The sequence below is a fragment of the Phyllobates terribilis genome, unplaced genomic scaffold (genome assembly GCF_046119375.1).
Source record: "Phyllobates terribilis strain yellow unplaced genomic scaffold, ASM4611937v1 Scaffold_1__5_contigs__length_1240528914, whole genome shotgun sequence".
Lineage (NCBI taxonomy): Eukaryota > Metazoa > Chordata > Amphibia > Anura > Dendrobatidae > Phyllobates > Phyllobates terribilis.
Genome location: NW_027362761.1, coordinates 858,751,022 through 858,773,216, shown reverse-complemented (window position 1 = coordinate 858,773,216; position 22,195 = coordinate 858,751,022).

Below are 22,195 nucleotides of genomic sequence, written 5' to 3'. Positions count from 1 at the left end.
AAATTACCGTTCTCCAAGTAAGTCTAAATGACCAGGCCCATTCAGCCAGAAATAAAGTCATTAATAGAACTTTAAATCATAAATTTTAGTCTGTGTCCATCACCTTAAGTGTGGCCATTAGCTAAAGTGCGAGAAACAAGAATTAATCCTGAATAATATGATGCATGCAGACTGTACCTTACCTGCCACCACCGCACTCTAATCAGCATCTCTGTTTATCCATTCCTCTTACAGGTACGTGACCCAACTTTCCCATCTTGACTTCTATGCAGACTTCTCTATATTTCTCTGTTCCTATTTACTAATGGTATGTGAACCAACTTTCCCATCCTGAATTCCATGCAGACTTCTCTATATCTCTTTACTCCTCAGGGGAGGAGTCCTGAGGCGCGCGCATTTTGAAGCTTTTTTTTGAAGCTTTTTTCACTGTTTTCAGAACATTAACAGTAAGAACATGGAAGAGTCCAGGAGCCATTTGGTGAGCTGCATATCCTGCTACATGTTCACAGACTTGCCAGTGGAAAAGCCAAACTTCACATGCCAGAAATGCAAGCTTGTGTCCCTGTTGGAGGAAAAGTTGCGAAATCTAGAAGAGAGGTTAACTACCTTGAAAATCACTAAGGAAGGTGAAGAGTTCTTAGACAGAGCAGAATTATCTCTTCATGATTCAGAAAGAGAAGAAATTCGAACTGCACCTGAGGAAACAGAGGAATGGAAGCATGTGACCCACAGAAGCAGGAGGATCGAGAGGCAGTCAGCACCTATACTGCTCAGGAACCAGTACCAGGCTCTCTCGCAGGAGAACCATGAAGAAATACAGCAAGATAAGACTTTGCCAGCAATGAATAACCTTGTAAGCCCTCAGAATCCTCCTGGATGGAGAAAGAAGAATGTTGTGAAGAAAAAACGGAGAATGGTGGTCATGGGGGATTCCCTGTTAAGAGGAACAGAGGCTGCTATCTGCAGACCAGACATAACCTCAAGAGAAATGTGCTGTCTTCCAGGAGCAAAAATTAAAGATGTGTCTGACAGGATATCAAGACTCTTCAGACCTACAGATCACTACCCATTCCTGCTAATACATGTGGGGACAAATGACACCGCAAGAAAGGACCTGGAAACCATCTGCAGTGACTTTGAAGACTTGGGCAAGAAAGTGAAAGAATTGGGAGCGCAGGTGGTCTTCTCATCCATCCTCCCAGTGGATGGACATGGAACAATGAGGTGGAATAAGATTCTACAGGTGAACAACTGGCTACGTCGATGGTGCCGTCAACAAGGATTTGGATTTCTGGATCACGGAATGAATTACCTATACGATGGACTACTTGCTAGAGATGGGGTGCACCTTACGAAGACTGGAAAACATGTATTTGGAAATTGCCTTGCTGCACTCATCAGGAGAGCTTTAAACTAGAACAATGTGGGAAGGGAAGCAAAAGGCCAGAAAAAGCCATACAGCTGACAAATACTATTGAGATCTCTGCTACTGGAAGTGGAAAGGAAGAACAAAGACAAAACAATTTAAATAATAAAAATATGGGAGGAAGAGAAACCAATCACAAACTAAAATGTTTTTATACAAATGCACAAAGCATGGGCAACAAACAAGGAGAATTAGAACTACTAACGCAGGAAAATAAATATGATGTCATTGGAATCACTGAAACTTGGTGGGACGATACACATGATTGGAATAAAAGGCTAAAAGGATACAACTTATTTGCAAGAAACAGACTTGATAAACGAGGAGGAGGTGTCGCATTGTATGTTAGAAAAGCGTATATCTGCACAGAGATTGAAGCTTCAGAGACTGGGAGTTCTGTGGAAACTGTTTGGGTAAGAATACAAGGAGAGAACAACGGAAAGGACACCATTGTAGGCATTTACTACAGGCCACCTGGGCAAGCTGAAGATATGGATGAACTCTTTATGTATCAAATGACCAAGTTCTCAAAAAAATATGACGTAGTGGTCATGGGAGATTTCAACTATCCAGACATTTGTTGGGAATCTCTCTCAAGTAAAACTAACAGGTCAAGCAAATTCTTATCCTCTCTTGCTGACAACTTTATCTTCCAAAAGGTAGGGGAGAAAACAAGGGGATCTGCTACTTTGGATCTAATCCTTATAAACAAGGAGGAAATGGTTGAGGAGGTAAAAGTGGCTGGGACCCTAGGAGGCAGCGATCATGCTATTATAGAATTTTGGATAACTAGAGGAGGAAGACATGTGAAGACTCAAACTTCAAGGTTAGATTTTAGAAAGGCAGATTTTAGGAGACTCAGAAAGAGAATAGGAGGGATCCAATGGCTGGATGTCCTTAAGGACAAAAATGTCCAGGAAGGATGGGAAATTTTTAAAAATGAGATTCTCAAAGCACAATCGTTAACAATCCCGAAAAGTAGGAAGAATGGGAAGCATTTAAGGAAACCAGGATGGATGAACACAGAACTTAAACACATGCTAAAAAGAAAGAAAGAAATGTTTATTAAATGGAAAGAGGGAGGCATATCTAAAGAAGATTATAATGCAGTCTGCAGATCCTGCAGGGCATGTATCAGGTTAGCTAAAGCTGACAATGAATTAAGGCTTGCAAGAGATGTCAAAAGCAATAAAAAAGGATTTTGGGGGTATGTCAAAAGTAAAAGAAAAGTCAAAGATGCTATAGGATTTTTACAGGATGAAAATGGAGAAATGGTAAGAGAGGATGTTGAGAAGGCCAAACTTTTTAATTCCTATTTTGCATCTGTTTTCTCTCAGAAAGAAAATGTAACATCAACTGATCTTCACTGTCCTTTTAAAGGAATAGAAGAATCCAAGTTATCTGTAAACAGAAAGATTGTGAGGGAATATTTAGCTAACATAAATGAGTTCAAGTCTCCAGGTCCAGATGAATTACACCCCAGAGTACTGAAGGAGATCGTAGAAGAAATTTTAGAACCACTCTCCATAATCTTTGAAAATTCTTGGAGAACAGGAGAAGTCCCAGAAGACTGGAGAAGAGCAAATGTTGTTCCTATCTTCAAAAAGGGGAAGAAGGTGGACCCAGGGAACTATAGGCCGGTGAGTCTGACTTCTATACCAGGAAAGATCTTTGAACAAATTATTAAACAACATGTATGTAAGTACCTGGATAAAAATGAAGTGATTAACCAGAGTCAGCATGGGTTTATAACTAACAAGTCATGTCAGACTAACTTAATTTCCTTCTATGACAGAATCACTGACTGGGTTGATCAGGGAAATGCTGTAGATATAGTATATCTTGACTTCAGCAAAGCATTTGACAAAGTATCTCACACCATCCTTATTGAAAAAATGACCAAGTATGCAATGGACCAGGCAACTGTTAGGTGGATTCATAACTGGCTTAGTGATCGGACTCAAAGGGTGATTGTAAATGGCTTCACATCCAGCTGGATGAATGTCTCAAGTGGGGTACCACAGGGCTCCGTCCTGGGACCTGTATTGTTCAACATCTTTATCAATGATTTAGATGAAGGAATTGAGGGTAAACTGATTAAATTTGCTGATGACACAAAGCTAGGAGGGATAGCTAATACTAGAGAAGAGAGAGAGAGGATTCAAAAAGACCTAAATAAACTGGAGCAGTGGGCAGCAACCAACAGAATGGTTTTTAACAGGGAAAAATGCAAAGTACTACATCTGGGCAATAAAAATGAAAAAAGCATATACAGAATGGGAGGAATAGAGCTAAGCAACAGTACATGTGAAAAAGACTTAGGTATACTAATAGATCATAGACTGAACATGAGTCAACAGTGTGATGCAGCAGCAAAAAAGGCAAATACAATTCTGGGATGTATTAACAGAAGCATACAGTCTAGATCATGTGAAGTCATTATTGGTCTTTACTCCTCTTTGGTCAGACCTCATCTGGAATACTGTGTACAGTTTTGGGCACCACATTTTAAAAAAGACATAGACAAACTGGAGCAAGTTCAGAGAAGAGCGACCAGAATGGTGACTGGTCTGCAAACCATGTCCTATGAGGAACGGTTGCAGGATTTGGGAATGTTTAGCTTGCAAAAAAGAAGACTGAGAGGAGACTTAATAGCTGTCTACAAATATGTCAAGGGCTGTCACATTGTAGAAGGATCATCTTTATTCTCATTTGCACAAGGAAAGACTAGAAGCAATGGGATGAAACTAAATGGGAGGAGACACAGATTAGATATTAGAAAAAACTTTTTGACAGTTAGGGTGATTAATGAGTGGAACAGGCTGCCACGAGAGGTGGTGAGTTCCCCTTCAATGGACGTCTTCAAACAGAGGCTGGACAGACATCTGTCTGAGATGATTTAGTGAATCCTGCTTTGAGCAGGGGGTTGGACCAGATGACCCAGGAGGTCCCTTCCAACTCTACCATTCTATGATTCTATGATTCTATGATTCTATTTACTAATGATACGTGACTCAACTTTCCCATCCTGACTTCCATGCAGACTTCTCTATACCTCTCTGCTCCTATTTACTAATGGTATTGACTCGCCCCCTGGGCCGTGGGGCACTCGGATCCGGGCAATAGGGGACGATGGGGGTAGTAGTGGCAACCCGGTTCCGTGGCTCAGGGTGGTCAGGCCAGTGGTAGTCCGTTATATTGATTATGTCCGACTACGCCACCCGTGGATTGCGGTTATTAGGAACCGCCGCTGCATGCAGACCGCTGGGGCTGATGATATGTGCAGCTATGGTAGTGTGACTCCCCACGGGAAGAGTGCGGCCCCAGGGCAGTATAGTGGATGGTGGGAGTGATGGTAGTGAGAGTCCCGGTGCTGATAGTGCTGGAGGAGCAAGGAGCACACAGACAACAGGTTGCAGTCCAGGGTCTTTACTAAACAGGCAAACTGACCCACAAACAGTCCCAGCTAGGAGGGGACCTGGATGTCTGAGAGCAACGGGGAAATTGGCCCTGCTCAGGGTGAGGGTGTAGGCCTACCGTGCTTTCTGCGCTCCTTCTGACTATCTCCTCCTGATAGGATAACAGCCCACGTTTCCGAGCTTTCCGTGCTTTCTCGCCTGTATGGCCTGCGACGTGGGTTCCTTTCTGCTCCCAGCCTTGTAAGGCTTTACTGGTCCCTTCGGTTGTGGCAGGGCCTCCAGACTTCTTAGGCCAAGGAATGTATAGTCCCTTGCGGACTGGTTCTCTGCTGGGGGATGTGGAATCCTTCCAGCCTCAGACACCAAAGTCTGGTAAAATGAAGTCTTTTCTCTGCCAAGACAGGCTCTCTTCGCCTCTTGTCTCTGGCTTGTGGCTCTCTCCTACTGCCACACTTCCTCTTAGGTGCAATCAACTTTCTGTTCCTGCTCCACTCTGGGACACGTCTCAAAGCTGAGACAGGCAATCCAGTTCTCACTAACCCTGCCCTCAGTACCAGCTTTTATAGGGGCAGCCAGCTCCCCCTACTGGCCTGAGACAGGAGGCATTGCATGCTAATGTTCCCCTGACCAGAGAACCTCCCCCTTGCTCTCAGACACAGCTTTATTACACTTGTGGCATCCAGGTAGGGTGACACATTCCCCCCTAGTGAAATTTAGTACTCCGGGACTAAACAATAAACAAAGACAATATGCATAACAATAAAACATTAATAGACAGACGGCGCACAAATTGAGTTCTTTAGGTCACAGTGTGGCCTGTGACCGGGTGTCCATATCACCAAAACAACGGGGAGCCTTAACCAGGTGGGGGTCTGTCCTACCCCAAGTCCTTCACAGTCTTAGTTCACTCCTGGGTTAGGCTCCGAACGCAGTCCATACAAGGTCCCGGTTATAAAAAGTCCATAACCTGTGAGTCCTTACGGTTGCTGCAAGAGACTGAAACACAGAATTACCGAACATGCATGTAACTTGGCAAACAATTTAACATTTGGCAACAGGGTTATTTACAATCTTATTGCACACTATATTCTCCAGCGAGCGGGTATCTGCCCCTTTGTGCTCCTGGTTGACCTACGTAGCCCACTGTCTGGTGGTGGACCAACCTGGCTTTCCCCACTAGCGTTAGGGGTACAGCTACCAGCTGGGTGTACAGGTAAGGCAGGCAGCTGTCTGCGGGTCCTTTGGCTTACCGCAGGCATGGCAGGCTCACTGTCAGCAGAGGGTTGACTCTCCTGGGCTGCTGGAACAGGCTCTTCTGCCTCTGGAACCGCTTGCTCCTCTTCACCTTCTGGCTCTGGTGTTGGTTGTTGCTGTGCCGGTTGCAGGAAATGCAGGACAGGTACCACTATGGCATCATTTATGCGAGTCCAGGACTGAGGGAACTCTCCGAGAATGGTGCTGATCATTTCTTCCTTGTCCTCTGCGGGTTCAAGGTCACTCTGATCCTCTTCTGCACTACGGAGTTGCTCGGGGCACCTTTTGAGGTGGTCTCTCCTCCGTCCTTGGTGATCACGCACACCTTTGGGTTGTCGTGGTCAGACTGCAGTACGGTGTAGGGTTCCCTTTCCCACTGGTCGTCCAACTTATGTAGCCTTCTTTTTCGCTTTAGGACTTGCTCACCAGGTTCTAGGGGACCAGCAGGGGCGTGTTGATTGAAGAGTCTTTCTTGCTTCTCTCTCACCTGGGCCAGGCTCTTCTCCACACTCTCCTGTACCTTCTTGTACTGCAGTTGCCTTTCCGTATCCCAGTCCGCATCCGGGGAGGTGTCCTCAGGTATTAGGACTCCCATCTCCAGGTCTACGGGCAGCTTACCTGGTCTAGCTCGCATCAGGTAAGCCGGGGTGCAGTTTGTAGCGTTCACCGGGATGTTGTTGTACATGTCTACCAGGTCCGGCAATTTTTCTAGCCACAGGCTGCGTTCCTCCAGGGGCAACGTCTTCAGGAGATCAATGACTATATTGTTCATCTTCTCACACATCCCGTTGGTTTGGGGGTGGTAAGGCGTTGTCCGTATTTTCTTACAGCCATAGAGGTTGCAGAACTCCTGGAAGATTTCAGCCTCGAACGCTGGACCCTGGTCTGTCAGGACCTGTTCCGGATACCCGTGTGGACGGCAGAAATATTGCTGGAAGGCTCTGGCTGCTGTTTGGGCTGTCAAGTCCTTTACCGGGACCACCACTAGAAAACGGGAATAGTGGTCCACGATTGTCAGGGCGTAGATGTATCCGGACCGGCTTGGAGCCAATTTGATGTGGTCCAGAGCTACCAGCTCAAGAGGCTGCGTGGTGACGATGGGCCTCAAGGGTGTCTTCTGGCTGGTGCGGTCCTTCCTCCTCAGGTGACAAGGGCCACAGTCTCTGCACCACTTTTCTACTGCTCCTCTCATGCCGACCCAAAAGAACCTTCCTCTTAGTAGGAACTCCAGTTTCTTCCAACCGAAGTGTCCCGCTCTGTCATGGTAAGCCCCCAGGACCATAGCTGCATCCCGCCTTGGGACCACGACTTGCCAGGTCAGCTCGTGCGTCCGGTGGTTGACAATCCTTCTGCACAACTTGCCTTCGTAGAGGAACAGCTTGCTCTTCTCCTTCCATAGCTGCTTGGCTTCCTCTGGGGCATCTGGATCTAAGCGGGCGTCTTCCCGGGTCAGCAGATCTTTCACCAGGCGGACTGCAGGGTCACTATCTTGGGTTTCGGCCCAGCTGTGGTGAGGTAGGGGATTCATCATCACAGTTGTTAGATCCTCCTCCTTCACACGGTGAGAGTGTTGAGCGGCTCCATACCGGTGAAACGCGGGGAGTTCTACCTCTTCCAGCTCTTCTGGGTCTTCGTCACCTTCAGGTAAGTGAGGCATTCTTGATAGGGCGTCTGCGTTGGCGTTGGTTTTGCCTTCCCGGTACTTGATCACGAAGTCATAGAGAGACGGGCCATCCACCGCTGTTCCAGGGCACCCAGTCTTGCATTGTCCAGGTGTGTCAACGGGTTGTTGTCCGTGTACACTGTGAACTTTGCGGAGGCCAGGTAATGCTTGAAGCGTTCCGTCACGGCCCACACCACCGCCAAGAATTCTAGCTTGAAGGAGCTGTAATTCTCCGGGTTCCTTTCGGTGGGCCTCAGCTTCCGGCTGGCGTATGCGATCACCCGTTCCCTGCCCTGTTGGTTTTGGGACAGTACGGCTCCCAGTCCCACATTACTGGCATCTGTGTGGAGAATGAAAGGCTGGCCATAATCAGGGTAGGCCAGGATCTCATCCCCAGTGAGGGACAGCTTTAGCTGGCGGAAGGACTCCTCTTCCGGTTTATCCCACTTGAAGGGTGGCTTTTGACTTCTGGACTTGGACTGTCCGATCAGGAGGTCCTGCATAGGAGCTGCCATCTTAGTGAACCCGGGGATGAACCTTCGGTAGTAGCCTACCAACCCGAGAAACTGTCTCACCTCTTTGATGTTCGAGGGGCTTGGCCAGCTCTTGATTGCAGTGACCTTGTCAGGGTCGGGGGCCACTCCTTCCGCACTTACCACGTGCCCTAGGTACTGGACCTTTGGTTTCAGCAGGTGGCACTTCGATGGTTTCACCTTCAGGCCATAGCCTGCCAGGGCTTCGAACACCTCGACCAGGTGCTTGAGATGGTCCTCGTAGGTCTTCGAATAGACGATCACGTCGTCCAGGTAAAGGAGGACCGTCTCGAAGTTTCGGTGCCCTAGACAGCATTCCATCAGCCGCTGGAAGGTCCCTGGTGCGTTGCAGAGCCCGAAAGGCATACAGTTGAACTCACTCAGTCCCATCGGGGTGGTGAAGGCGGTCTTCTCCTTGTCAGCCTCTGCCACAGGAACCTGCCAGTACCCGCTAGTAAGGTCCAAAGTAGAAAAGAAGTTAGCAGATTTTAGTGCGGCTAAAGACTCCTCTATTATAGGCAGCGGATATGCATCTTTGTGGGTGATACGGTTGATTTGTCTATAGTCCACGCACATTCTCATGGTGCCGTCTTTCTTTTTGACCAGAACCAAAGGGGCTGCCCAGGGGCTACAGCTGTCTCTAATGACCCCAGCTTCTTTCATCTCCCTTAGCATACCCTTGGCGTTCTGATAATGTGCAGGGGGTACAGGTCTGTGCCTCTCTTTTATTGGTGGGTGGCTCCCGGTGGGGATGTGGTGTTCTATCCCCTTTACTCTGCCGAAGTCTAGCGGGTGCTTACTAAAGACTCTCTCGTACTCCTGTACCACCCGGTAGACTCCTTGTTTTTGGTGCAGGGGAGTGGAGTCAGCACCCACGTGGAGTTTCTGGCACCAGTCCTCCTTTTGTTTCTGGGAGCCATTACCCTCCGCCTGTGGAGATGGAGGCAAGGGTTCCACGGCCCTGATAGCTTGGTGTCCGACGACAAACAGTTTGGCGAGTGTAGCGTACCTGGGTAAGTGTACTTCCCTCTCCCCAATGTTGAGGATGCGGACGGGCACCCTCCCATGACGGACATCAACCACCCCCCGGGCTGTCAAAATGGTGGGCCTGCTGTCTGAGTACACGGGTTCTACCATGGCTTGGTAGTCTCTACCTCTCAACCCGATTGCAGTCCGACACCAGATCATCATTTCACTTTTGGGAGGCATGGAAATGGGGAATGGATCACTGAGTCTTACGCTACCGATCTCACCACCAGACAGTTCTACCTGCTGCCGTCTCATCAGGGCTTTTATCTCCTTGTTGAGGACCCTCTGTTGGCTGGAACTAGCATTCACCGCCACCTGTTGTAGAATTACAATTACCTCTGAATGACAATTTTCAATTATGTTAGTACCCACAGTTATTTTAGGGTGACTTTCATGACGGTCAATGTCCACAATAATCACTCCCTGTGCCGGCAGTTCAACTTTACAAATTTTAATGGTCATCTCCTTGAACCCCATCTGCGGCACGGGTAAGCCATTACTGGCGATGATGCTCAAGTTACTGTCTGGATACCGTGTGATATCAGCATCAGTCCAATACTGCTTAAAAAGTACATAAGGGATAGTGGTTACTTGTGACCCAGTATCCAGCAAGGCGCTCATGGGGATACCGTCCAGCACCACGGGTAAAACCGGGCGCCCCCCAACGTACTTATTACGCCAATTGTAAGGGCCTGGTGATCTTATGCCTGGGGGTCAGCCCTCTGCCCCAGGTTGGACCCGTTTAAATTACAGTACCTGGAAATGTGTCCGGGCTGGTTGCATCGACGGCAAATGGGCTGTCCATCCTCTTCGTAGCGGTCTGTGGGCCTCCCTCGGAACGACGGGATCCTCCTCTGTCGACGCCACGGGACATCCTCCGGAATTGAAGCCAGCTTGATGGGTCTTGACGGGTCCACTTGCAACGCCTGGACGGTCCTGGTCAACGCCGCGACGCTCCTGGTCAGCTCCTGGACTTGGTGGTGCAGGCCTTTCGACGGGGCTTGGTTCAGGGCCTGTGCATCAGCCTCCACGGAGTCCATAGAGGAGGGCGCCGCCTCCTGGTGGTAGGTGATAGCAGGGCGCCGGGGGTTTATAGCGCCACTGGTTGCAGATTCACGGAGCACCCTTATGGCCCTGTCCTTAAATTGGGCAAAGATCAGGTCGGGGTTCTGAAAGAACATGAGGCGCATTTGGGCCCTGTGGGCGCTAGACAGCAGACCCTCTATGAATTGTTCTGTTAGCAGTTTATCCGTTTCCTGCACTCTGCCAGGGTCAGTTTGTTGAATAGCCCTCAAGGCTTCCTGCAGATTTAGGGCATAGTCTCTGATGCTGTCCTGTGCCCGCTGCCTACATCCATAGAACCTCATTTTAATCTCAGCGGAGGTACGTGTATCAAAGGTACCCCGCAGCCGGGCCAGAATACCCTTCACAGTCCTTTTCTCCTCAGTGGGCCATGATTTTACCTCCCTCTGGGCTGCGCCAGTTAACTGCCCTGTTAGTATGCTGACCTTCTGTTCCTCTGTCAGGGGGTAAACCTGGAACAAACTGTATAGCCTTTCCTTGAAGTCAGTTAGGGCATGGGGCTCCCCTGAGTATTTGGGCAGCCAGGCCGCTCCAGGGATGTAGGGCAGGGAAAAGGGCATCACCGCTGCTGCAGCTGCGTTGGTGGTAGTGGGCGCCTCTGTGTCCGACATCTTCCTCCCCCCCTAGTGAAGTGTGGCCTACCTTCCGACGATCCTCTTCTGTAGGCCGCGGCTCCGCTGCTACTGCTATGGACGAGGACCTGGCGTCGCGTCCTGATGACGTCAGCGTCGCTCTCTCTCTCTTCCAGGACCTTGCGCAGCGTCGGTGCGTGGGGCGGAGCTTCGGATCTCGCGCGGTTTTGATGTCCACGCCCCTCTTCTTCCCGCGCGGCGTCCTGGAGATGGCGTCCTATGGCGGGAAACAGCTGCAGATGGCGGGAAGACGGCAGAAGACGGCGGGAAACGGTCCAAGATGGCGTCTGATGGTGGGAATCGGCTCCGGATGGCGGGAAACTTCTCTCAGGTAAGTGCAAAAGTCTTTTTTCAGGCACGCAATACCCGCTTGTGGCGGGTTGGTAATGATCCTGCCGACTACGCCAAAGCTGACTCGCCCCCTGGGCCGTGGGGCACTCGGATCCGGGCAATAGGGGACGATGGGGGTAGTAGTGGCAACCCGGTTCCGTGGCTCAGGGTGGTCAGGCCAGTGGTAGTCCGTTATATTGATTATGTCCGACTACGCCACCCGTGGATTGCGGTTATTAGGAACCGCCGCTGCATGCAGACCTCTGGGGCTGATGATATGTGCAGCTATGGTAGTGTGACTCCCCACGGGAAGAGTGCGGCCCCAGGGCAGTATAGTGGATGGTGGGAGTGATGGTAGTGAGAGTCCCAGTGCTGATAGTGCTGGAGGAGCAAGAAGCACACAGACAACAGGTTGCAGTCCAGGGTCTTTACTAAACAGGCAAACTGACCCACAAACAGTCTCAGCTAGGAGGGGACCTGGATGTCTGAGAGCAACGGGGAAATTGGCCCTGGTCAGGGTGAGGGTGTAGGCCTACCGTGCTTTCTGCGCTCCTTCTGACTATCTCCTCCTGATAGGATAACAGCCCACGTTTCCGAGCTTTCCGTGCTTTCTCGCCTGTATGGCCTGCGATGTGGGTTCCTTTCTGTTCCCAGCCTTGTACGGCTTTACTGGTCCCTTCGGTTGTGGCAGGGCCTCCAGACTTCTTAGGCCAAGGAATGTATAGTCCCTTGCGGACTGGTTCTCTGCTGGGGGATGTGGAATCCTTCCAGCCTCAGACACCAAAGTCTGGTAAAATGAAGTCTTTTCTCTGCCAAGACAGGCTCTCTTCGCCTCTTGTCTCTGGCTTGTGGCTCTCTCCTACTGCCACACTTCCTCTTAGGTGCAATCAACTTTCTGTCCCTGCTCCACTCTGGGACACGTCTCAAAGCTGAGACAGGCAATCCAGTTCTCACTAACCCTGCCCTCAGTACCAGCTTTTATAGGGGCAGCCAGCTCCCCCTACTGGCCTGAGACAGGAGGCATTGCATGCTAATGTTCCCCTGACCAGAGAACCTCCCCCTTGCTCTCAGACACAGCTTTATTACACTTGTGGCATCCAGGTAGGGTGACACAGTATGTGAACCAACTTTCCCATACTGACTTCCATGCAGACTTCTCTATACCTCTCTGCTCCAAATTACTAATGGTACGTGACCCAACTTTCCCATCCTGACTTCCATGCAGACTTCTCTATACCTCTCTGCTCCTATTTAATAATTGTATGTTCTTCAAGTTACACCAGCTACCCCCCACTTTCATTTATGACCTTGTTTACTTAGCCTTTGAGTATCCAGCATCTGGTTCAGCCTTAATCAGCTGATCAAGATGAGCACAGACCACTCCCCTCTGCTTCACAGCTGAATGCATTCTGTTACAAATATATTGTGGGCCATTACCTTAAGTGTGGCCATTAGCTGAAGTGTGAGAAACATGAATTAATCCTGAATTGAAACTGAAGGGAACTGAAGGGAACTGGATACTAAGTCACAGTAAACAATGTTTGTGTTTGTTTTCACTCTCACCCCCTTAATCCTTCACCTTTTACAACCACCCCTAATCCCTACACCTGGTAATGAATTCTTCATCTCTCCCTCCATTCTCCCCACCCATCTCACCTCCTCCTCAGAGCTATTCCTCAACATACAATCCTTTGCCTCCAAACACAGGCAGCCACCTCATGCCCTCTCCTGCTCCCACCTACTAATGCTTTCTCTGCTCCTCCTCACTGCCAGCAACGTCTCCCGGCCCTCCTCACCACATCCCCACAGTCACTTCCACCTCCTACCCACGATCTACCCCAAACTCTCTTAACCCTTCTAACCTTATACCCATCCGCCAGCCCCCGCTTCCCCAGTCCCTCTAACATGAGCTCTATGGAACGCTCGCTCGGTCTGCAACAAACTTTCCTACATTCACGATCTCTTCATCACTAACAAGCTTTCCTTCCTCAGCATCACTGAAACCTGGCTCACCCTCTCCGACACGGCCTCTCTTGCTGCACTTTCGTACGGCGGATTCCACCTCTCCCATACCCTCTGCCCCACCAGCAAGCAAGGTGGAGGAATAGGTTTCCTCATCTCAGATAACTGCTCCTTCACCTATATCTCACTGCCACCCTTAATTACTCTCCCCTCTTTTGAAGTGCACTGCGTGCGCATCTACTCCCCCTCCAACCTCCAACTGGCTGTCATCTATGGCCCCCCAGGATCAGCCACCACTTTCTTTGACCACTTCACCACTTGGCTACTTCATTTCCTCTCCATTGACATCCCCACTATCCTCATGGGCGACTTCAACATCCCCATTGACACTTCCCTCTCAGCTGCCTCTAAGCTTCTATCCCTCACTTCCTCCTTGCGGTCTTACCCAGTGGTCTTCCACACCCACCCACAAAGACGGCCACATGCTGGACCTCATCTCCACCCGCCTCTGTTCCCTATCTAACCACTCTAACTCACCTCTCCCTCTCTCTGACCACAACCTACTTACATTCTCTACCCTCTCCTCTCCAGGGCAACAATCCCCACTCCACAAACTTGCATACCCTCGCAGAAATCTCAAAACCCTTGACCTACACTCACTCTCTGAATCCCTTCTCCCTCTTACAGACATTAGTTCCTTACATGATGCAGATGTTGCTGCCATTTAATACAACACCACAACAGCTGCAGTTCTCGATTCAGTCGCCTCACTCACACATACCAAAGCTTGCACAATCAACAGGCAACCCTGGCACACCAGCCTAACTAAAGAACAGCGACGGGCCTCCAGGGTTGCTGAGCGTAGATGGAAAAGGTCCCACTCCAATGAGCACTTCATCGCATTCAAAAAGTCCCTCACTACCTTCAAGCCCACACTCACTGCAGCAAAACAAACATACTTCTCATCTCTCATATCCTTCCTGTCTCACAACCCCAAACAACTATTCAACACCTTCAATTCTCTCCTCCGTCCCCCATTGCCTCCACCCTCTCCTCTTATTTCAGCCGAAGACTTTGCCTCATTCTTCAAGCAGAAGTTTGACACCATCAGACAAAGCTTTTGCCTAAAGCCCCCACAGCCCCTCCCCACACCTACTCAACCCTCCTCCTCCAAAACCACATTCTCCACCATTACAGAAGATCAACTTTCCTCTTTACTCTCCAAATCACACCTCACCACCTGTAAACTTGACCCAATCCCGTCCCACCTCATCCCAAACCTTACCACTATCTTCATCCCACCCCTAACCCACCTCTTCAACCTGTCACTAACAACTGGTGTCTTCCCCTCATGCTTCAAACATGCCTCAATCACACCAATCTTCAAAAATCCCTCCCTTGACCCATCCTTTCTTTATAGCTATCGCCCCATATCACTTCTCCCCTATGCCTCAAAACTACTGGAACAACACTTCCATTCTGAGCCGTCCTCCCACCTCTCCTCCTGCTCCCTCTTCGACCGCCTACAATCTGGTTTCCGACCACACCATTCTACTGAAACTGCACTGACTAAAGTCACCAATGACTTACTAGCCGCCAAATCTAAGCGATACAACTCTGTCCTTCTCCTCCTAGACCTGTCATCTGCCTTCGACACAGTGGACCATTTCCTCTTACTACAAACTCTCTCATCTCTCGGCATCACAGACTTGGTCCTATCCTGGATCTCCTCATACCTAACAGACAGGACATTCAGTGTCTCTCACTCACAGACCACCTCCCCATCTCGCCCCCTATCTGTCGGTGTGCCCCAAGGTTCAGTTCTAGGACCCCTGCTCTTCTCCATCTACACCTTAGGCCTGGGACAGTTCATAGAGTCTCATGGCTTTCATTATCACCTCTATACTGATGACACACAGATCTACCTCTCTGGACCCGATATCACCTCCTTACTAACCAAAATCCCACAATGTCTGTCTGCTATTTCATCCTTCTTCTCTGCTAGATTTCTAAAACTTAACATGGACAAAACAGAATTCATCATCTTTCTGCCATCTCATTCAACCCCGCAACTGACCTATCTATCAACGTCAATGGCTGCCCACTCTCCCCAGTCCCTCAGGCTCGCTGCCTTGGGGTAACCCTGGACTCTGAACTCTCCTTCAAACCACATATCCAAGCCCTTTCCACTTCCTGCCGACTCCAACTCAAAAATATCTCCCGGATCAGCACATTCCTCAACCATGAATCTGCAAAAACGCTAGTGCATGGCCTCATCATCTCCCGCCTTGACTACTGCAACCTCCTGCTCTGTGGCCTCCCTTCCAACACTCTCGCACCCCTCCAATCCATCCTAAACTCTGCTGCCCGACTAATCCAGCTGTCTCCCCGCTATTCCCCGGCCTCTCCTCTCTGTCAATCTCTTCACTGGCTCCCCATTGCCCAGAGACTCCACTTCAAAACCCTTACCATGACATACAAAGCCATTCACAACCTGTCTCCTCCATATATCTCTGACCTAGTCTCCCGCTACATACCCGCATGCAACCTCCGATCCTCACAAGATCTCCTTCTCTACTCCCCTCTAATCTCCTCCTCCCACAATCGCATACAAGATTTCTCCCGTGCTTCCCCCCTACTCTGAAACTCTCTACCCCAACACATCAGACTCTCGTCGACCGTGGAAACCTTCAAAAAGAGCCTGAAGTCCCACCTCTTCCGACAAGCCTACAACCTGCAGTAACCACCACCCCACCAATACAGCTGCACGACCAGCTATACCCTCACCTACTGTATCCTCACCTATCCCTTGTAGATTGTGAGCTCTCGCGGGCAGGGTCCTCGCTCCTCCTGTGCCAGTCGCCATCACATTGTGTTCAAGATTATTGTAATTGTTCTTGTATGTATACCCCTTTTTCACATGTAAAGTGCCATGGAATAAATGGCGCTATAATAATAAATAATAATAATAAATAAAAAAAAGGGACAATCTCATCTATTTTATGCAATTGGAGTAGTCATGTATTGGTCCATGTTCACATGGATCCTGCTGCCAATCTTAAAGAGTCCTGGTCAGTAGCATAGCTACCGGGTTGGCAGAGGGGCAGTTGCCCTGTACCCTGCGCTCTGAGGGGGCCCACCCGGAGATACGCTATTGTAACTGTAGCGGCGATGTCCCTGCACTGCCCGGTGGCTGCTATGGGGCCCTTGAGCAGGAGGGGGGAGGCTCCCAGTGCCAGCATCGCCCCCCCCGCACATCACCGCAACCGCAAGCTCAATGATGGGAGAGGGAGCGACACTCCCTCTCCCATCAGTCCCCATACCGTCCTCTGTGTCTAATGTCATTGCCCGTCAGTGCCCGGTCCCTGTGCTCAAGATTTGTGCGGACCGGGCACTCGGAGCAGCTGGGGAACGAGGAGGAGAGAGAGGTGAGTATTGTGCTTATTTGTTTATTTTTTCTTATTGGGGAGGGGGGGATTATGCTACAGACTGCCTATGGGGGGGTGGGAGCGATTATGCTACAGACTGCCTATGGGGGTGGGGAGGATTATGCTACAGACTGATTATGGGGGGTGAGAGGAATTATGCTACAGACTGCCTATGGGGGGTGAGGGGATTATGCTACATACTGCCTAAGGGGGATGAGGGGATTATGCTACAGACTGCCTATGGGGGATGGGGGGATTATGTTACAGACTATCTATGGGGGGTGGGAGGATTATGCTGCAGACTGCCTATGGGGGGTGGGGGATTATACTACAGACTACCTATGGGGGGGATTATGCTACAGACTCTGCCTATGGGGAATGCATTATACCAGGGTTCCCCAACTCCAGTCCTCAAGGCCCACCAACAGGTCATGTTTTCAGGATTTCCTTAGTATTGCACAGGTGATGGAATTATTGCCTGTGCAGGTGATGGAATTATCACCTGTGTAATACTAAGGAAATCCTGAAAACATGACCTGTTGGTGGGCCTTGAGGACTGGAGTTGGGGAACCCTGCATTATACTATATTGAGGACTATCTGGTGCATTATACTGTATGGAGGCTATTTATTCAGTGTGGGGATTACAGTTATGGTCATACAGTGTGGGAGATTATGTGGGGTCTTTGTATAGTGTGGGGGCCATCACACAGTGTTGGAGATATCAGTTTGGGGGCTACTAAGGGGTCAGTATACTGTGTGTGGGACGTACTATACAGTGAGGGGGCATTATACTGTGTATAGGAGAGCATCATACTGTGTAGAGAGGGGCTGTATATGGTAGGAGACTCGGGACATTATTAAATGTTAAGTGGCTACTTATCGTTATAGGGGAACACAGGTTATTGTGACTGTCAAAGGGGCACACAGAGGGCACTATTACTTTCTAGGGGGCAAAATGTGGGCACTGTTTTCTAGGGCACTTGCACATGGCATTACTATATTCTAGAGGTTTGCTTAACCATCTAGAGGGCGCACAGCAGGTGCAGTAATAGGGACACATACAGCAGCGGCTCAGTATTGGGGTATCAGCAGGATGAGGGGTTTGTGCAGATTGGGAATAGATGGGGACGGTGCCTGAAATGTAAGGAGTCAAATGTGTCTTTGTTGTGATCTCTGCAGACCTGAGACTCTGGGCCCTGGCTGGAGACGTTGTTGTGTCGGTCTGGGTCAGATGGAAAAGACGGGAAAAGTGAACAATTTAATCAGAAAGAATGTCAGCTGTAAGTTACTATATATAACTGTAATCTCTTATATATTCTTCAGGACTGACATCTATCAATATATGTCACCATATGGTGGTAGTATCAGTGCTGGTGTATAGAGATTATTTTTAGTAACAGCGCGGTCATCTGCTGAGGTTCTCCTACATCCTAACCAAAACCCTATCTACGCCTCTGGTCCTGGTGTTAACCCTGAGGGTCCCTATTGTAATAAGCTAACCATGGTCAACCCCAGAGACTGGGACTTCATAGGCTTTAGCAGCAGCTACTCCCGGCTCACGCTGTGCTACACGAGACCCGGCGACTGTAAAGAGCAATAACATCACTGCTCTTCAGAGCTGCCCAGTCTCATGGAGAACAGAATGAGCCAGGAGTGACTGCTGTTAAAGCCTATGGAGCCTCAGAACGACGCTTCATGGGCTAAGTACGACACATTCGGGGAAGGTCATGGTATACGCTGGGCTACATTGGACCTGCGTGGGACGTTTTTTTTAATAATAATAAATTGATGACCGAGGGAGAGTGACTTGTTTTTAATTCTCTCTTTTCATGTTTTTAAGGTTTCTATTTGTTGACTACGTCACATTTCCTGGACTTCGTCGGACTTTCCTGGACCACTTCAGCCCTGTATGGGTTCCTGTTTTGTTTAATAAATTGGTGAACCATGGAAAAAGTTGGGGAGTGTTTTTAAAATAGACTGTTTTTGTGCCTGTGTTTTTTACTTTTTAGTACTGGGTTAGTAATGGGGATGTCTGATAGACACCTCTCCATTACTAACACCAACACACCAGGGCAATCGGGAAGAGCAAAGGCGAAGCAACAGACTTGTAGCATCTCATGTGATGTTCCATTTCTGAGCAGCTGAGAGCTGGTAGTTTTAGGCTGGGAAGTGACCATTTTCCATGGACCTTTCCAGTTTGATAATATCAGCTCACAGCTGTCTGCTTTACCTTTGCTGGTTTCATAAAATAGTGGGTATCCCATGCATTTTTTTCATTTATTTATTTAATTATTATGTTAAACAAGCCTAAAAAACTGGACATTAAACTCAAAATGAAAGGCACTAAAGTTTGCAATTTTATAATATATAGGGGTTTGCGAAATTATATACAGTTAGGTCCATATATATTTGGACAGAGACAACATTTTTCTAATTTTGGTTCTAGACATTACCACAATGAATTTTAAACAAAACAATTCAGATGCAGTTGAAGTTCAGACTTTCAGCTTTCATTTGAGAGTATCCACATTAAAATTGGATGAAGGGTTTAGGAGTTTCAGCTCCTTAACATGTGCCACCCTGTTTTTAAAGGGACCAAAAGTAATTGGACAATTGACTCCAAGGCTATTTCATGGACAAGTGTGGGCAATCCCTTCATTAAGTCATTCTCAATTAAGCAGATAAAAGGCCTGGAGTTGATTTGAGGTGTGGTGCTTGCATTTGGAAGGTTTTCCTGTGAAGTAAACATGCGGTCAAAGGAGCTCTCCATGCAGGTGAAATAAGCCATCCTTAAGCTGCAAAAACAGAAAAAACCCATCCGAGAAATTGCTACAATATTAGGAGTGGCAAAATCTACAGTCTGGTACATCCTGAGAAAGAAAGAAGGCACTGGTGAACGCATCAATGCAAAAAGACCTGGGCACCCACGGAAGACAACAGTGGTGGATGATCGCAGAATAATCTCCATGGTGAAGAGAAACCCCTTCACAACAGCCAACCAAGTGAACAACACTCTCCAGGAGGTAGGCGTATCAATATCCAAATCTACCATAAAGAGAAGACTGCATGAAAGTAAATACAGAGGGTTCACTGCACGGTGCAAGCCACTCATAAGCATCAAGAATAAAAAGGCTAGACTGGACTTTGCTAAGAAACATCTAAAAAAGCCAACACAGTTCTGGAAGAACATTCTTTGGACGGATGAAACCAGGATCAACCTCTACCAGAATGATGGAAATAGAAAAGTATGGCAAAGGCGTGGTACAGCTCATGATCCAAAGCATACCACATCATCTGTAAAACACGGCGGAGGCAGTGTAATGGCTTGGGCATGCATGGCTGCCAGTGGCACTGGGTCACTAGTGTTTATTGATGATGTGACACAGGACAGAAGCAGCCGAATGAATTCTGATGTATTCAGAGCCATACTGTGTGCTCAGATCCAGCCAAATGCAGCCAAACTGATTGGTCGTCGTTTCATACTACAGATGGACAATGACCCAAAACATAAAGCCAAAGCAAGCCAGGAGTTTATTAAAGCAAAGAAGTGGAATATTTTTGATTGGCCAAGTCAGTCACCTGATTTCAACCCAATTGAGCATGCATTTCACTTGTTAAAGACTAAACTTCAGACAGAAAGGCCCACAAACAAACAGCAACTGAAAACCACTGCAGTGAAGGCCTGGCAGAGCATCAAAAAAGAGGAAACAGCGTCTGGTGATGTTCATGAGTTCAAGACTTCAGGCAGTCATTTCCAACAAAGGGTTTTCAACCAAGTACTGGAAATGAACATTTTATTTACAATTATTTAACTTGTCCAATTACTTTTGGTCCCTTTAAAAACAGGGTGGCACATGTTAAGGAGCTGAAACTCCTAAACCCTTCGTCCAATTTTAATATGGATACCCTCAAATGAAAGCTGAAAGTCTGAACTTCAACTGCATCTGAATTGTTTTATTTAAAATTCATTGTGGTAATGTCTAGAACCAAAATTAGAAAAATGTTGTCTCTATCCAAATATATATGGACCTAACTGTATCTACAGGATATCTATCTATCTGTTCTATCATTTATCTATCTAATCTATCTATCTACAGTATCTATCTATGTATATCTTTTTATAAGATTTTTTTTCTTTGTTTTTTTTCTTGGTTGCCAGGAGCATTCTGGCTGTCAACTTCCTGTGCTTGCACTGGTGAGTCTTACCCGATATACACGGCCACTAACAGCATTTTGTGCTTTTATCCGCAAGCTGAATAATGGTGAGAAAAAATTAACAGATCTGCACTGCCTCATTGAATAACATTGGTGTGAACGCAATGTGATTTTTTATCACATTGCACTTTGCGTATTTATTTTGTGATTATATACTGTGTAAAATACAATGGACAATCTATCTTAATGTTTAAATGATTAAACTTTACATAAAACTAGAAAAACACTTTTAATTGGTTGGATGGTGTCCAGTGATGTGGCTTCAGTGAGCTGGAGGGTCCTTTGCCACGTGTGCTTGGACCAGGAGGTGGGGCGACAATAGGCCATCCTGCTTTGACCATTGTAGATAGATACCGGATTTTGGCAGCAAACTGAAACTTTGCCACAGTCGAAGGAAAGCCTTAAGAAGTTAGCTTCTTTATACAACCTAAAAGTTGTTAAAATATATAGAATTGTAATAATCTATTAATTAATTAATTGCTAATTAATGACAAAATGTTGATTCGTTTAGTAAATTAACCTTTTAACAAGTGAACAGTGCACTGCATTTTCTACCAGCAGAATGCTAGCTGTTGGTTATGGCTGCCTATACGGATGATAAATGATGCACCTGCTCATGGGTGGACTCAGACAGAAGAAGACCCTGTGTAAGAATAGCATATGGGCCCTTTGCAGGCCAATAATTCATCATAATGCATCCATCTACAGTACAGACCAAAAGTTTGGACATACCTTCTCATTTAAAGATTTTTCTGTATTTTCATGACTATGAAAATTGTACATTCACACTGAAGGCATCAAAACTATAAATTAACACATGTGGAATTATATACTTAACAAAAAAGTGTGAAACAACTGAAAATATGTCTTATATTCTAGGTTCTTCAAAGTAGCTACCTTTTGCTTTGATGACTGCTTTGCACACTCTTGGCATTCTCTTGATGAGCTTCAAGAGGTAGTCACCGGAAATGGTTTTCACTTCACAGGTGTGCCCTGTAAGGTTTAATAAGTGGGATTTCTTGCCTTATGAATAGGGTTGGGACCATCAGTTGTGTTGTGCAGAAGTCTGGTGGATACACAGCTGATAGTCCTACTGAATAAACTGTTAGAATTTGTATTATGGCAAGAAAAAAACAGCTAAGTAAAGAAAAGCGAGTGGCCATCATTACTTTAAGAAATGAAAGTCAGTCAGTGCGAAAAATTGGGAAAACTTTGAAAGT